We start from the raw sequence: 13,011 nt of genomic DNA on the forward strand, positions 1-13,011 counted from the left end.
GAAGCAGACGTATCGGGGGATCGATGCTCATACTGAGTAGCTCGGGATACCATACTCTTCGAGGCCAGTCCGGAGCCACAAGAATAACTTGGGCCCGGTCATGCCTGATCTTCAGCACTCTTGGCAGAAGTGGTATAGGCAGAAAGGCGTACAACAGACCGCAGCTCCACTCTAGATGAAAAGCATCTCCGAGCGAGTGCCGCCTTGGAAATTCCAACGCGCAGAACTGATGACATTGCGCGTTCTCTTCGGTGGCGAATAGATCTAACCAAGGCTCTCCCCATCGCAGAAAGAGACCTTGCGCCACGTCCAAGTTCAGACGCCACTCGTGATCCACCATGCACCGGCGGCTGAGTTTTTCCACCCTGGCGTTCAGAGAACCTGCCAGGTGATGAACCACCAAAGTAATGCCTTGATGTCCCAGCCACGTCCAGAGGAGCAGAGCCTCCTGACATAGGCTTCATGACCCCACCCGCCCTGTTTGTTGCAGTACCACATGGCGGTGGTGGTGTCCGTGAACACCTGCACTACACTTCCCCGGACAGAGGGAAGGAATGCCTTCAGTGCAAGCCGGATCGCCCGCAGCTCCAGAAGGTTGATATGGAGCCAGGACTCCGCCGGAGACCAGAGGCCTCTGATCTCCACCTCTCCCTTGTGGCCTCCCCAACCCAGGAGGGACGCATCTGTCACTACTGTGTGCTCCGGTTGCGGAAGGGAGAGGAATCTGCCATTGACCCAATCACAATTCGTGAGCCACCACTGCAATTGCCGTGCAGTGCCCTCCGAGATCTGGACATGATCGGACAGGTTGCCCTGATGCTGCGCCCACTGGAACTCCAGGTCCCACTGCAGATCCTGCATATGCCATCTGGCATGCAGCACCAGCAGGATGCAGGAGGCCATCAGGCCCAGAAGCCGGAGGGTCATCCTGACTGAAACCCGGGATAGAGGCTGAAAGAGTGGAACCATAGCCTGAATATCCCGGACTCGCTGTTCGGGAGGATAAACCCGAAATAGCGTCGAATCCAGAACTACTCCGATGAAAGGGAGCTTCTGAGAGGGACTCAGGTGCTACTTCGGCACATTGATGGAGAACCCCAGCAGATGCAGGAGGTCGGCCGTAGTCTGGAGGTGGGAGACAACTGCCTGGGGCGAACCCGCCTTCAACAGCCAGTCGTCGAGGTAGGAGGAGACTGACACCCCTGACCAGCGCAGATGAGCTGCGACCACCGCCATCACCTTCACGAACACCCGAGGGGCACTGGTAAGGCCGAAGGGGAGCACATCAAACTGAAAATGCTCCTGGCCTACCGTGAACCGCAGGTAACGCCGATGGGCCGGCAGGACGGGAATGTGAAAATAAGCGTCTTGCAAGTCCAACGCTACCATCCAGTCTCCAGGGTCCAGGGCAGACAGGACCTGAGCTAGAGTTAGCATCTTGAACTTCTCATTCCGGAGGAAGCGATTGACGTCCAGGAGGTCCAAGATGGGGCGTAGGTCCCCCCTTGTCCTCCTTGGGGACCAGAAAGTAGTGGGAATAGCAACCATTCCCTACTTCCTGATCAGGAACGTACTCGATGGCCCCCATGGCCAGGAGGGCCATGACTTCCTGACTGAGAAGAGCCAAATGATCCCCCGACATGTGGTGGTACCGAGGTGGCATGGCTGGAGGGGAGGGCAGAAAGGGGAGCGAGTAACCTTGACAGATTATCTGCAACACCCACTTGTCCAACGTAATCTCGCACCAGTGGTGGTGAACCCTGCCACCCACTGGCGTGGGGTGCCCCCTGAAGCTCGGATTAGGAAGGTTTTGAGGCGGAAGCAGCGGGGGTAGAAGTGGACTGCCCCACACGCTGGTTAACAGACCCGCCCCTGCAGAACCCACATATGCGGCTTCGCTGAGGCTGGTTCTGCACAGGCTTGCTGGAAGAGCGTGCCTGGGTACCCCTGCCCTGGCCACGAAAGGAACGAAACCCCGTCGTGGCAGGGTTTTTCGAGGAAAAACCCAAAGATTTGGCCGTGGCACGAGAGTCTTTAAAGCGCTCCAGGGCATTGTCAGACTTATCACCAAAGAGGCGGGAGCCATCGAAGGGCATGTCCATGAGCGAGCCTGGACATCGGGTGAGAAGCCAGTGTAATGCAACCAGGCGTGGTGCTGTAACGCCACCGTCGTGGAAATCGCCCTGCCCAACGAATCAGCGGTGTCCAAACCACACCTGATGGCAAACTTTGCCGCATCCTTGCCCTCTGCAATTGCTTAGGAAAGGACAGCCTGGACCTCCTCAGAGCAGAGGCAGAACCTCCGCCACCGAATCCCACACTGCGTGGGAGTAACGGCCCAATAAGCAGGCGGTATTAACCGACCTCAACCCCAAACTGGCTGAGGAGAACAACCTCTTGCACAATTGGTCCAGCCTCTTAGAGAACTGAGGGAAAGGCACTCTGATGTCGAGGCCTGAATGACCAGGCTCTCAGGCGAAGGGTGAGTGGTCAAGAAGGCAGGATCACCAGGCGCCAGCGCCTAGCGACGTTCTTATCCACCGGCGCCCCCGAGGCCGGCCGCAACCAAGTACCCAAGAGGACTTCGGTAAGGGCCTCATTGAAAGGGAGCAGCGGCTCCGACGCCATAGACGCCGTCTGGAGGACCTCCGTAAAGAGGTTGGTCTTATGGGCCACCGTAGTGAGGTCGAGGTGGAGAGTCTCCGTGGCTCGACGCAGCACCATAGTGTAGGAAGCGCCCTCCTCCATATTAGGCAGAGGCGAGGCAAACTCCGGGTCAGAAGACACATCAAGTTCACCCGTATCTTGAAGGTCATCCACCCAATCCTGCTCAGAGTCACACTGCCGCGCAAGGGGGTCCTTGGAGCCGTCCTAGTTCTCTTCCGGCTCTGTGGTAGAAGGAGCCGGTCGCGGCAGCAGGACCGGAGCCAGAGAGGAGGCCAGCGGCACCGGGAGCGGAGCCGGCCTGGGCCGAACCAGAGCCGCAGCTCAATGAGGATCCCAGGGCAGAACGAAATGGTCCGAGAACCGAGGCAGGGGCGGGATAAACGGCACCCAGTGCGGCGACTGTGGCAGAGCCAGGGGCGGCGCTGGGGCCGGAGCCAAGGGCAGCGCTGGGGCCAGAGCCAGCGGCGTTGCATCTTGTGGCGCCGGGGCTGGAGCCGCGGGCGCTGGATCCAGTGGCTCCGGGGCTGGCACCGGAGGCGGTGCCGCCGGGTCAACAGGATCTGGATACGGGTCCACGGGGCCCGCAGGCGCGCCGGCGGGAGCCCAAGGCCTAAACAGGCAGTCCAAGGCAGCAAGAAACTCTTGCCCCTGTTCGGGAGTCACCGACGGTATAGCGGGTAGGCCACGGGACTCCTAGGCTCTAGAGGGAGACAAAAAAGTGGTCTAAAAATGACCGAGGTGCGTGCTCAATACAGATCTGCGCTTTCAGCGCAGAAAAAGAAAGAACTGACGTCAGCGCGCATGGGTGGTGCCTAAGTAGCCTCTGTGTCGTCATCCCGGTGCGCACGATGCCAGTGACGGGCACGGAGCCGCACGGCACCACCTACTGGCGCGCAGGGGTACTGCTAAGCAGAAAACCTTCCGGATGACGCCTGGGGAATATTCTAAGGTAAGGAATCTATCACTAACGTGTCTCTTTCAGACAGGGAATATACTCAGCCCTTTACAATAAATAAAGGTGTTCGTCAGGCCTGTTTTCTTGCCTCCCCTCTTATTTATTATGTATATTAATCGCCTAGAGGAGGTCTTAACTGTGATTGAAGCTGATGTCCCTCAAGCAGGGGGCAAAGCTAAACCAGTTTTATTATACGCTGACGATGCAATTTTAATTGCCCGTACGGCAAGGAGCCTGCAACGTCTGTAAGATGCCTTTGTTGATTTTATGTGTAGCTTGGATCTATCCACAAATGTAAAAAAAATGTTTTTGTTTTTGAAATCGCACTCTATGGTGGTGGGTCCCAGAAAAGTCATATGTCGTAATCCCTTCAGCTAAGGGTCAGGTTTTACCCAGGGTGGAAATCTTCTAACTGGGTTTGCTCCTCAATTTCGGTCTCAGCTGGAAACCTCTTATCTAAAAATCGAGGGGCCCTCCAACGTGCAATTTCTAGGCTTCATGATTTTACAAGGTGCTTTGGGCGTAAGTCCCCAAAATTATTACTTGATGTTTATAAGGCCAAATGTGTTCTGATAGATACCTTTGGCAGAGAAATTTGGGGGGTTGCAAATACGGACTGTATTCAGGTGATGGAGAACAAATTCCTGAGAAATCTACTAGCAATTGGTCAAGGAATCCCTACCGAAATTGCACATGGAGAGCTAGGTATGCTATATATTGCAGATTTTATTCGGGTTCTTCCTCTCTTAATGTGGTGTTCGGTTTGGTATAAAGAGTATTTACATTTTAATAGGATCATACTCCAGGATTGTTTTCTCTTAGACAATGTGGCTCATATTCCATGGTTACAACACCCAATAAAATGGTTTATGGAATTAGGAAGCCCAGGCCTATATTCCAACCCTGGAGGAATAACAAAAAAAAGACCTTCCATGGGTTAAACAGACTTTTGCCAAAGGGTGGCTACTGAAAGGGAAAGTACTGCCTTGACAAAGCAGACCGTTCAGAAGTATGTAGTAAACAAAAGTGATTCTACCCTATCATGGAGTGAAAAAAAGTGATTCTAAATAGTTAATTAATTAATTTTTGATTTTTATAATGATAAGTACAGTGAGTTTGAAGTGATCCATGGAATGCCACGGAAAGCACTATGTGTTTTTAAAATACCCCTCACACACTATGAGTCCCATAGTGTCATGCTTCATCATGGGGGTCTTCCCGTCCCTCTACGGGGCGGGGCGTGCTACTACCTACGACTACGCCGGAGCACGGTTGTTGTGATGATAAGGCTTATGTGTAGTGTAAGGGATGTGAGTGATTTAGAAATACGTGAAAATAAAAATTAAAAAGACCCTGGCTAGTAGAAAAAACAATTTTATTCTGTTCTCTAGCTGGGACCGTTAAAAATGGGGAAAAGAGTAGGAAATCTCACAAATTAGTGGTTACCTACTGGGTCGACATGTTTCGTGAGCAGTCCCCACTGCTATACTCATCAGGACCAAAAAATATAATAATCCCTTGAACACTAGAGGGAATCTCTAGAATTGTATGCCTATTCGTCTCTATTAGCAGACTTGAATGAAAGCTGCGCCCTAGGGTACACTGACCCCAATCGGAAAATAGGACCAAATTGGTATCTGAAAAAAAGAAGAAGATGGAGAGAACACCAATGATACAAGGCTTTTTCATCATTGTCGAGTATGAACACATCACCATACTTAGGGTATATCTCGCTGAGAATTCAGTTGATATCGTTTTGTGATATATTTTTCTGAATATATATATTTTTCATTCTATATCTAAGCGGGTAAGGTAAATTATACTCATCACCCGATTTTTAGAGAAGCGAAAGAGAAAAGGTAGTTGGACATAGAAAACAGACTATACGAGACATTACCACACAAACACACATAATGGTATTGTATGAATTCGTTGACTGTATACATAAAATACACATGATGGCACACAGTCATACACTACATGCAAGAAAACGTAATGTACATACTTTAATTAGTTGTAATGTTCAGGCTTCATGAGCACGCACTGGAGGGGAGGGCGCCTGGTAATAGTCACTACAGGATAGTAAATATCGTGTTAGTTAGAGAAACGGTAGCTGCCGGTGGTAGGCAAGCCTACCAAACTCCTGACCTGTTTTTAAGGACCTGGCCAAGTCTTAACTTACAATTTGCAGGATCTTGCCTCGCTTCCGTATGCCTCCGTGCCGCTCCGTCGATGTGAACACTGAAGTGTGCAGCAGTGTTTTTATTGGCCGGGAGCAAGCAGGAAGCAGACGCGCAACTAGAGCGTGAAAGGCTTTTAAAATGGCCGCCCAACATGGACTTTAAGGCACCAATCCCTCACTTCCTGGTTACGGAAGGTGAGAAGAAAACAATGTTATAAAGGTATCGTGGTGAAAAAATGGTACCTCTAATGAATCTTTAATCCAGTATGAATCTTAAACATGAGAGGATACCGAAAACGGAATAAAAATAGATTTTTTGTAAACAAAGTAGCGACTTGATGCAGGACACAAAAAATGAAATCACAGAACGGTCGATTGCGTAGTTCATTGGTCGTTTTCCAATATAATATACATTCATTGTTTGTGTTCATCTGAGCTCGATGCAGCGTTAGTAGATGCCTCGCCGTCATTGTTGCAAAAAAAAAAAAAAACACACAGAGCGCATACTGTTCGTGGGTGCAACTCATAAAAAGAAATCTGAATGTTCGTTTCACCCATTGTTTATCATAGATGGAATTTCAACTGCGTGCTGTAAAATAAATAGAACTATCTCCTAGACCTTATCTATCTAAATGGTCAACCAACAAAAAATGCTCCCCAGAATATGTTGATGATTCAGAATGGGTCTGCAAAAAGGTGAATCAGATAGATTAAGGGCAGCAGGTTTTTTGTTTGAGGAATAAAGTTTATTCAAAAAAAAATTTTTTTTTTAAATTCTTGATGGAATTATAACTGACTCCATGGAATATCATCATTAAGGTCTATGATGTTGGTCTTAATGCGATGTACCCATCTTTGTTCTTTTTCAAACAGGTGTTTGTCATTTGGTACTTGTTCTATGACTGTCCATGATATTTCTTCTGGTGTGTGTGCGAAGTCAATGAAATGTGCTGCCATTTTCGTTGCTCCTTTTTTGCACTTGATGTTGCTTTTGTGCTCACCGATTCTCACTTTTACACATCGCGTGGTCATCCCTATATATTCCAATTGGCAAGGACATCTGATCAAGTACACAACGTTGTTACTGTTGCAGGTGGTGAATTTTCTCTGTTCCCATTCAGTGCCATCAGAAAAAATGATACTTGTGGTTTTTTTGGTAAGATTGCAAACTTTGCATCTTCCACATGGATGGTGTCCTTGGATTTTAGCCATGGAGGTTGATAAGCCTGTAGAATCATTGCTGCTAGGTCTAGTATGGACCAACATATCACGTATGCTTTTACCTCTTCTGTGTGCGAAGATGGGTTTTGGGAGGTTGAGTCCACCACTGTTCAAAATGCGCCAATGTTTATTCACGATTTTGGTAATTTTATTGGAGTTATAAGTGGTGATGCAGAAAGGCCGTTCTTCCTTTGGTTTTGGTGTGGTTGGTTCAAGAAGGCTTTCTCTGCAATTGTTGCGTGCTCTTTTGTATGCTTTCTCGATAATTCGTTTGGGGTATTGTCTTTTTGCTAATTTCGCTTTTAGATCTTCCGATTGGTTTTTGAAATCTTCAACCTCAGTGCAATTGCGTCGTAGGCGCAAAAATTGTCCATAGGGAAGGTTATCACGTAAGTGTTTAGGGTGGAAACTCTGATATAATAAAAGGCAGTTTTTCGCTGTGGTTTTGAAGTGAGTAGTAGTCACAAGTCTTCCATCTTTCGGTGATATGTTTAGGTCAAGAAAGGTCAGCTCCTTATTGGATATTGTGCTGGTAAACTTCAGAAACTCATCTTGGTAGTTGAGCCAGGTCATAAAGTGATTGGCAGTGGTCTCATCGCCATTCCAGATGATCAAAATGGCATCAATGTATCTTTTCCAGATACCAATGTGGCCCTGGAAAGGATTATTGGGATGTAAAATCCTCGTAGTCTCTAGATGATGCACATAGAGACCAGCTATACTAGGAGCAAAGGTGCTCCCCATGCTGGTCCCGTGCTTCTGAAGGTAGATGGTGTCTTCATATCTAAAGAAATTTTCTCTCAATGCTAGGCTGCAGCATTCCATGATGATGTTTCTGGGGGTTTGATAAATATATATATTCAGAAAAATATATCACAAAACGATATCAACTGAATTCTCAGCGAGATATACCCTAAGTATGGTGATGTGTTCATACTCGACAATGATGAAAAAGCCTTGTATCATTGGTGTTCTCTCCATCTTCTTCTTTTTTTCAGATACCAATTTGGTCCTATTTTCCGATTGGGGTCAGTGTACCCTAGGGCGCAGCTTTCATTCAAGTCTGCTAATAGAGACGAATAGGCATACAATTCTAGAGATTCCCTCTAGTGTTCAAGGGATTATTATATTTTTTGGTCCTGATGAGTATAGCAGTGGGGACTGCTCACGAAACATGTCGACCCAGTAGGTAACCACTAATTTGTGAGATTTCCTACTCTTTTCCCCATTTTTAACGGTCCCAGCTAGAGAACAGAATAAAATTGTTTTTTCTACTAGCCAGGGTCTTTTTAATTTTTATTTTCACGAATTTCTAAATCACTCACATCCCTTACACTACACATAAGCCTTATCATCACAACAACAGTGCTCCCGCGTAGTCGTAGGTAGTAGCACGCCCCGCCCCGTAGAGGGACGGGAAGACCCCCATGATGAAGCATGACACTATGGGACTCATAGTGTGTGAGGGGTATTTTAAAAACACATAGTGCTTTCCGTGGCATTCCATGGATCACTTCAAACTCACTGTACTTATCATTATAAAAATCAAAAATCAAAAATTAATTAATTAACTATTTAGAATCACTTTTTTTCACTCCATGATAGGGTAGAATCACTTTTGTTTACTAAATATCAGATAGGAGGTAGGTTCTATCCTAGCACCTCTTCACTCCCTCTCTTTGATTATTTCTTCGTTCAGAAGTATGCCCAGGTTAAATCTGTAAGTGGATTAGAGCCCTATCTCCTCTTGAATATGTCTAACAGGAAACTACGCCCTCTAACATTTCTAAGGCTAAATATTTTTCATCAACTTTTGTTCCCCAAAGGGGGCATGGTATAAATTGCCCAATATAAGTGTCTCTGGTTGTGATAATATTTTGATCTGTGACTCGCATATTTTACTTCTGTGTCCAATGTTTTCCAACTTACGTCACAAGTATATTAGGCCTCTGTTGAGCCCGGGAAACTTTAGGTAAATCAGACTGGCATATCTTTATTTACAGCTGCTAATGTCACCAAAAGTATGTTTTTTTGTTTCTTGTTTTCTTTTGGTGTCCTTTTGATTATCCAATAAATCTGCAATGCAGGGATTTAGTTACCGTTGGGATAATATGGATCCTTTTAGCTCTATATATTTCAACTGTTTTTAAAAATGTTTTTTATATTTGATGTAATTTATCTAAGGTATTATTATGTATTGTTGCTACTATATATCGAGCTCTCTACTTTTAGATCTACTGCTGTAGTATGTGCTCTACACTTTTATATTTTACCTTAAATTTGAATAAAGTTTAGTGTCGATAGATCAACTTTATGGAGAAAGCTAGAGAATCTGGGGATTCCTACAGATCTTTTAACAATAATAATCTCCCTCCATATGGCAACATGGTGTAGAGTACAAATGGGGGGAGAAAAGGGTCTAACCAAACAATTCCCCACGGTGAATGGCTTGAAACAAGGATGCTTGTTAGTTCCTTATTATTCTCAATTTATATTAGCGATTTACCGGGGTGTTTATCCCAAATTAAAAACGATCCTCCAAAATTAGCTCAAGTTTACATACACTGTTTAATGTATGCCGATGATATTGGGATATCTGATCGAACCCCAATAGGTTTGCAAAGAAACTTGAATGAACTAAATCAATATGTAACTGAAAATTTTCTGGTGCCAAATATTTCTAAAACTAAAGCACTTCCTTTTAGTGGCAGAAGGAAACCTTGGTCATTAGGAGGTAAACCAATCGAGACAGTAAAAGAGTACATCTATCTGGGCCGTATCTTTACGTATAATCTACAAGATGCAGCCCACCTTCAACATTTAAGTCGGAAGGCAGACTCCCATGTGGGGGCTTTAAAACATCTGTATCGCTCTACAGGAAAGCGACATTTTATACCTATGATGGAAGTCTATGGTACGAAAATCCCATCGATTCTATCATATGCCATGGAATACACACAAATTAAAACATGGCAAGCCATAAAAGTAAAGGAGGGTACCATACTTCGAAAACTGGTAAACTTGTCTCATTCGGTACCAGTTCAAGCTCTTCACCTTGATTTATCTCTAAAGGGAATTTTCGCCCGTGTAATCTCTAAAATCATAAGGTGGGCATATAACCTCCTACATGCAGAACCAAATACATTAAGACACTTATTAAAATTGGAAACTTTTAGAGGGGAATAATCTGGGTATACTTTTAATAGGAATTTGATAAAAGCTTCCGAGGTTTCACAGTGCACTGTTACAGGAGTGGTCACTAGCGCACCTGAAGCTTTTTTAAAACATCTGGCCCCCAGAATCAGTTATGAAAAGGATAAAGAATATTGCAGCCAGCTAAAGCATTACAAAGCGTTCGCAGAAAATATAGAATTTAAACCCATGATCCCTATGTACGGTTTCAATTAGAACATGGGGTATTTATCCTACTCTTAGGAATGGGCATACTCCCATTAGCAACAGTTTTAGCCAATTGGGACGGTACAAATAACTCTAAAGGCATATGTGATTTGTGTCACGGTGGACGACAAGATTTGCTTCATGTTTTATTAATTTGTCCTAATTCAAGTATGGTAGAGGCCCGACGACGATACACAATTCCAATTCAATTAAAGTACAATGCTATTTTATCAAATGATTTAATCTTGCTGTGTAATTCTCCAGTTGATGAATTTGTATGCTATAATCTGTTTACATTTTTGAAACATTTTTTAAAGCTGTTTTAAAGGTAAAGTGCATAATTTTAATATACTTATACAATCAAATGCTGTATAACCAGACCGCATAACATTGTTATTTCTCCATCTTAGAAAGAGTTTTAAAAATGTAATCTTAATTCACTAATAATAATTTTTTGTATGTATTTGTTGATCTCAGTTGGTCTGAATCAAATAAATATGAAATGAATAAGGTTTAATGAACTGAACAGATGTAACCTGCTGTGCAAATGTGTCCAGTCATTGTCTGTCCCCAGAAGATATTCTGCGAGGAGGTGCATGTGGTGACCAAAGTCAGGTTTTCTGCCCTAGTTGTGAGAGGGAGAGAAAGTGAGTGCCACCGTTTTTGGAGAGGATATATTGCAGTCAAATTGCCTGTTTTGGTCAGGACTAGTTTTTACTGAATAAGTGAAAGAGACTTTGAGAGCGAGGTCTATAGCAAGGAGCTTACAGTTGCTTGGATGTGGCGCCCCTGGTATTGATGGGTCCACATTCCGTGTATGGTCATAGCTGTGATGTGCTCCCTAAGCTGCTAGAATGTTGTCAGTGGTGATGGTGACAGATTGTGTTGTTCTATCATTGCAGACAGTGATGGGGTTTGGCCGTGACCAACACAAGATCTTCCTAGTTACTATCCACTCGTGACCATTGACCTTAAAGACATTCCTGTAGTGGATGGATAAGCAGCTAGGCATGGGGTACAATGGCAATACAAGAGGTTGTAATGCCTAAGAGCTGCATAAAAGCTATGCTTTGAGTTGATGGGTGGGGTGAAAAAGAGGTAAGAGCTCTTGAAATGCCAACACTCTCCGCCAGACCAGTATGCGAGGTAGGCATTGCACGCAGTATTATGGTGGCTGGAGGAGAGGCAGAGGTTACAAAACTTGTGTCTGTCAGATCACAGGTACTTTGCATGGCATTGGGGGCAGTCCTAGAAAGACTTCCTTTGCATATGTGTACATTCTCTCCAAAGGTGTCATCGAAGATGATGAGAACACTCATGGAAAGTACCTCACAATCTAGCAGTTGAGAGGCGGTCGACTAAAGGTCGATATTTGAAGGATACTGACGAAAGTTTTTCAATCACTGGTGTTGAATTTTACTGTGCAGGCATGAAGAAACATGCTACAGCTACAAAAGCTTTGAATATCAACCCTGTCAAGTCCACGTCCGAACCTGATGGCGGCAAGCAAAATACAACCTCACATTGAGCTGCTACTTACGAACCCAAGCGTTTTGCACTGTCACTTTAGTTCACATTTGATAAATCTGCTGCTACTTACGAACCCAAGAGTTTTGCACTGCCACCTTAGTTCAGAGAAAAACTACTGTATTTGTGAGCTGTTGTATTCTTTTTTTTTTGTCAAAATGTATTTATTGAAATATTGCAACAAAGTACAAACAGTGTATAGCGCATACATCACACAATGCGTTTCGTGTAGATCAGTGGGCGTGAATGCCGGTCTTCAAGTAGCTAAGTTAAAAAGCAGTCTGTTGATCTTGGCAGTGTTGCCCCTTAGCATGCTATCTCGGAGGGCGATATATCATAAGTAACAATAGGAGAGGATACCCAGTTTCTCCCTGGAGCTACCAAGCCCTATCCGCCATATAGCACCTGTTTAGGTAAACAACAATGCGCGATGCGTGACTGGGATCCAGTAGACCTAGAAAGAAAGTTTTCTGTCAACCGTGCCTAGATTACTCCAGGGTATGTAATGTAGGTCTAGAAGAGCAGCTAAAAACAAAAGAAAAAGAAACAAAAGTGGCTAAACAAGAAGGTAGAAAAAATACAACGTTCTAACTATGGTGGTACCCAGGGAAGTAGCAGAGCTGTATTGGTGGCTGTAGAGGGAGGAGGAGGCCAGGCCAAGGCGGGAGCACCCTACGACCAGCGCAAGATGCTACAGTGCCTAGATTACTCCAGGGTATGTAATGTAGGTCTAGAAGAGCAGCTAAAAACAAAAGAAAAAGAAACAAAAGTGGCTAAACAAGAAAGTAGAAAAAAATACAACGTTCTAACTATGGTGGTACCCAGGGAAGTAGTAGAGCTGTATTGGTGGCTTTAGAGGAAGGAGGAGGCCAGGCCAAGGCGGGAGCACCCTACGACCAGCGCAAGACGCTACATCGCCGGGGTCATCGAGTCTGTGATGTTTGTCATTGGGAGGATAGAGGTTGTATTCTTTTTAATGGAAAATGAGTTTGTATTTTCTGTGACAAGATTCATTTGATATGATGTTTATATCTATGTGTATCTTTTATGTCCTGTCTTT

General features: G+C 45.1%; 1 protein-coding gene across 12 annotated transcripts in view; it reads right to left on the reverse strand.

Moving 5' to 3' along the window:
* Window positions 1-13,011, reverse strand: part of BIN1 (bridging integrator 1) — a 555,217-nt gene that overhangs the window by 52,728 nt on the left and 489,478 nt on the right. The gene's annotated exons all lie outside the window — the stretch shown is intronic.

The sequence above is a fragment of the Triturus cristatus genome, chromosome 3_1 (assembly GCF_964204655.1).
Source record: "Triturus cristatus chromosome 3_1, aTriCri1.1, whole genome shotgun sequence".
NCBI classification, from domain to species: domain Eukaryota; kingdom Metazoa; phylum Chordata; class Amphibia; order Caudata; family Salamandridae; genus Triturus; species Triturus cristatus.